General features: G+C 32.4%; 1 long non-coding RNA gene across 1 annotated transcript; it reads right to left on the reverse strand.

The window, feature by feature from the left end:
• LOC139512754 (uncharacterized) lies at positions 1-5,226 on the reverse strand. The gene is made up of 3 exons (XR_011662332.1): positions 5,075-5,226; positions 1,484-1,680; positions 1-74 (listed from the first exon to the last, which is right to left on the reverse strand). It is a non-coding gene; the product is annotated as an uncharacterized lncRNA (long non-coding RNA).

The raw sequence follows: 5,226 nt of genomic DNA on the forward strand, positions 1-5,226 counted from the left end.
TTTTTTCTTTGAATTTATTCTGGTCTTGTTTCTATGTTTTCTCCATTTATTTTAGGTGGTGAATTTCAATCCTTCTGAAAAAGAACCAATAAAATCTAAAGTAATGGATTATACAAAATTGTTTTCATACATGTAGCAATAATATGATTTTCAATAAAAATAGCTATGCGGTATGGATTTTACTGATTGTTAAAGGTTGTCCAGTGTCATCAGTTGCTAACGGCCTACATCCTTTGGTCTCTGATGGAGGGTTGTCAAATTAGCAATATACCACATCTTCCTATTCTAATACCATATAACAATCAATTAATTTATTCTTCTTTATAAAATTTGGGTATTTTCCCAAGTTATATACATAATATATATATATATACTGTAAATTCGGAATTAATGCAAGTTTTTTTTTATTGCGAAAAATGCAACGGAGTTGTAAACGCAATAATTTAAACTCGTATTATGAAATATTTATATGGATTAAACAGGATTTTTCAAAATCGTAAAATTTAAAATCGCATTTAAGTCTAAATTGACAGAATCGCAATAATAAATGCACGCAATAATTTATGAATTTTACAGTATAAAGATCAATGTTAAAAGTTAAAACTTTAGACAACTATTATAACATTCCATTATTCACAAGAATTTGCAATATATTATACAAAATGCAGACAACAGAAACAATATTTCTTTAAGCTTTTGAAGTTCAGACAGATTTCAATTTGTGTTTTATTTCAATGAAAAAATACCTTGAACATATTGGAAATTATAACATTGATACAAACAAAATATGTATGTTTTATCCTTTTTTTTTGTGTTGTTGGCTTGCTGTCTCATTTTAATATACATTTAAACATACATCAATAATCTTCTTCTTTATTAAAAGTAAAAATGGGATATTTTTGATTTTGATATCCCAAAACATTATAGTTCTATCACATAACTTATTACCAAGTTCAAAAACACCAATGTGTTTGATATTAATTTTAAGACATGTATAAATGTTCCAGACCATATCAGTATTCGGATCTTACTTTTATGGTCCAGAACTTACAGTCCCACCATATGTGTACAGTCAGACCATTTAAGTATACTTGTACTGTCTGGTACCAGCTCAACCAAACCTGTGTTTTTATTTTAACTGCAATTAAACTTTTTGTATTAATCTATTAAAGATTTCAGTTATGTTGATCTGTACTGTACATTTGTTTGTAATAAACTTGACCAACTTCTTAAAATTGGGCAGACTGTATGCGTACAGTCCAAATACTTGTTTGTTCTGGAACATAAACATGATTAACAAGCATTTGGCAGGATGTCATGCTAAAATCCCATTAATATTAGTACTAAATTTTGAGTATATACATGTAAATCCACAAGTTACTTACTGAAATTCATAATGAACACTCACCAAAAACTTACAATTTAGAGGAAAGACTGGAAAGATGAATGCACTAACACTATCAAAACAGAGCATAAAACTTACCGAAAAACAAGATGTTTTACATTTATCCAGGAGCAGGATAATTGAAAAGTTGTTTTTTCTTTCTCTGCTGTCCATCATATAACCTTTGAATTCATTCATGCAAAATATGAAAATCTGCAAAGGTAAGACCTAGAACCTCAACTTATCCACATTTTGATTTTGAACTGCATACTTGTCCTTTTCATCTTGCTGACAACCTAAACATAAAAAAATGATAAAAACATAATTCTAGATTGAATTTGTGTTTTTATTTTTGTTGGTACATGTACAAACAATTTTCCCAACTTTAAAACGAAAACATCATCACCAAAGAGGAGGTCATACTAACCTCCGAAATATTTAAACAAACCGAAATTATTACTTGATTAAGATCTTGTCGTAAATTAATGGCATAGATACTCTTATTTTTGAAAACTTGATGTCTATTGCATACTTATATTCCTTTGTACGAGAGTATGCATATTAAGATGGACTCCATGGACTTTAATGTAAGCATGATTAATTTTACAGTCACTGACAGTTTTTCAGCTCTATGTGTACATTTTGAGAGAATCTTGCAATACTGTATATTCTGATATTCAGAACTTATTGTGAGGTTTTTATTAATACAACTGAAAGCTGTATCTCGTTTTCATTTCTGATACATATTTATGAGCTGAAGACCAGTGCCGAATTTTTCTCACTGCATTGAAGACCCATAGGTGACCTTCGGCCATTGTCTGCTCTTTGATTGGGTTGTTGTCTCTTTGTCAAATTCCCAGTTTCCACTTCACATTTTATATCATGTATGCTGATTTTTCTTAAATTACAATATTCAATCATGCAATTTTGTCTATTATTGAAAATACGATAAGCAAAAATAAATGCACAAAAAATTTAACATTGTTATATATATGTAAAAGACTTTTTTTTAAATTCAAAACAGTTGCCTACACTGTTAATTTCCTTGTTTGATTTCATATTTTTAAAGCCTTTATAGCTAGCTAGATGGTATGCCGGGGCGGATCCAGCCATTTTAAAAAGGTAGGTTCCCAACCCAAGACAAAGGGGATGATCCTATATTCATTTGATTTGTTTTATTGTCTCATACAAGAATATATATGGTTTGACGGTGGGGATCAGGGATCCTGAAATTTTTTCACCTAACCACTGGATGACAGGGGATCTCAACCATTTAAAAGTTTCTCAAACATGTGGGGGTGGGGGTGAACCCCATGGACTCTCCCTATATTTCCTTTGATTTGTTTTATTGTTCTATACAAGAATATATAAATATGGTTTAGGGGTGGGGATCTTGACCGTTTACAAGTTTTCAAACTAGAGGGGGTGGGACTTCACTTTTATTTTATTTCATTATTAATTTTATTGTCCCCGACAAGAATATATATGGTTTAGGGGTGGGGGATCTGGATCGTTCACAAGATCAGTGTTTTCCTTTTTTCACTAAGGTAAGGTGGGTGTTTTAAAAAAATAACTTGCAACCTGGTGGGTTTTTTTTTTAAATGTCCAACCTTTTTTAATTTACTGTGGGTGCACGTGGCGGTCACAGAAATAAAGATTAGTATAATATTCACATTTTATGGAGTTGAACAAACATAAATAAAAGTAGTCATATTAATTGTCAAATATTCTTTGATTTTATTTTTTCAAAAAATTATCTCTTTTATCTCTTCTTTCATTTACAATTTTCAATCCAGGTTTCTGTTCTGTTTCTTGCTTTTGTGCCGTATTTTTGGCACATAGAACAGTAGTATCCTTCCTCTGTGACTATAAGTCATTTGAAGTCTTGCTCATATTTGCCTTCACTTGCGTGTCTTTTCCGTTGTTTTGGTTGATTTTTGTTCAATTTCCACAACTTCAACATTACTATCAATTTTATTTAACTTATTTGGTCTAGTATTTTCTTTATCATCATCGTCATCTTCCTTTCTTTTCCCCCGATTGATTAATGAAAACATTGAAATTTGACGATTGGACGCCATCTTTGGGTGCAATCAACAGTTTTTTTCTATGACGTCATGTTTTAAGGGACCATGCATATGTGACCCTTACTGGTGGACTGATTAATAAAGATACTTGTATAAAACTAGATATCACTGGAATCAGAATGTTCTCTAGTTTATAATGAAATAAAAATAATGTGTACTTTTAATTTATTATAAAAATTTCATCCAATGAACATGGGGGAAAAAAGGTATAATTTTAACATAAAAAACTTGAAATCAGGTCATGTGCACACCCATGAAGACATGATCCATGCACATTTTTCATAATCAAAACTGTATGAATTTTGTAGGTTTTTACCTGGCCTTTCAAAAAAATCTTGTTTCAGGGTACGGTCGCCTGCTCCGAAAAAGAGCTACAGTGGCTGCAAATAGGTTTTCAATTTTCACTGCTAAAAAAACAGACTGTTTACAGTGTTGTCTCCCCTCGAAACATGTATATTTAATATAATTTTTAAAATTATTTCAATCATTCAACCTGTTTTACATGTTTTAATTGAAAGCTAATTAACTAATTTTTACAATCAAATACAAAAAACATTACTTTTTCACCAAGTAAGTAAATAAACAGGGGTTTCCCTCCATGGTTATTTTTAGTCGGGGAATAACCCCTAGTTTTTAGTACGAAACTGTTTATAGCACCCTTTGTCAATGAAAACAAGGCGGGATTAGTATTCAAATTTTAACGGTACAGAACCGAAAAAAAGCCGGATTTTGAAAAAAAAGCCGACCACCTCCTAAAATCGAAAGGTGGTCGGCTTTCAAAAGAAGGTGGTCGGCACACCCGGCTTAAATGCCGAATGGAAAACATCTTAGATAATAGCACATTCTCAAATTGAACAGAGTGGGGTAACCCCCAAAGACCTCCTTTTAATTTCATTTGATTTGTTTTATCCTCCCATTCAAGAATATATATGGTTTAGGGATGGGGATCTGGACCGTTTACAAGACAATAGCATATTCTCAAATTGAAAGGGGTGGGGATTACCTCCCATGGACTCACCCTCCCTTCTTTCTTCCCCCCGAAATACCTTTTAATAAGCCCCAATGCACAGATAGTTCACAGTATTTTCCCTTGATTTACACTAAAGAATATACACTATACAGGTGTAATTTTTTTTTTAAAAGATAATACAACTGAAGACCACCATGACCACAGTGGTGGATCCAGAATTTTTCATAAGTGGGGCCCACCGACTGCCTAAGAGGGGCCTGCTCCTGCCATGACTCAGTGATTCCATATATAATCAACCAATTCTTTTCCCAAACAGGGGGCCCTGAACTCCTGATTCCCCCTTTTTTTTCCTCATTTCAATCACCCTGATATAAATTTAGTTTTATCACTTACAATAGGAATGGTTTGAATTCCCCAATAATTCTTATATACCATTAATATCAACATATTTCATTTTTGATAATTGAAAGGCAAAAGTTTTCTATGGGTAGAAATGGATAGTGGGAAGCTTTCAGATTCACACCATGCCGGTGGCTGTGTTCAAAGTGCTGGGTTTTTATGACCCTCGTTGTTTGCGGACTAACTATTTAGGCCAGTGGTGGATAATAGTGTGCGTGCATTAATCTTCTATACCTTCTTGATCAATATATTCAAATACTGACGGCAAGTGTTGTAATGATGTATCAATGTCTTTTTGAAATCACCGTGCTATTTACATGTGGGATCGAGAATGCAGGGGAAGGAAACTTGTCAATTATGTTTATTTCTAAGCCAAAATAAAATGA

Source organism: Mytilus edulis, chromosome 2 (assembly GCF_963676685.1).
Source record: "Mytilus edulis chromosome 2, xbMytEdul2.2, whole genome shotgun sequence".
Taxonomy (NCBI): Eukaryota; Metazoa; Mollusca; class Bivalvia; order Mytilida; family Mytilidae; genus Mytilus; species Mytilus edulis.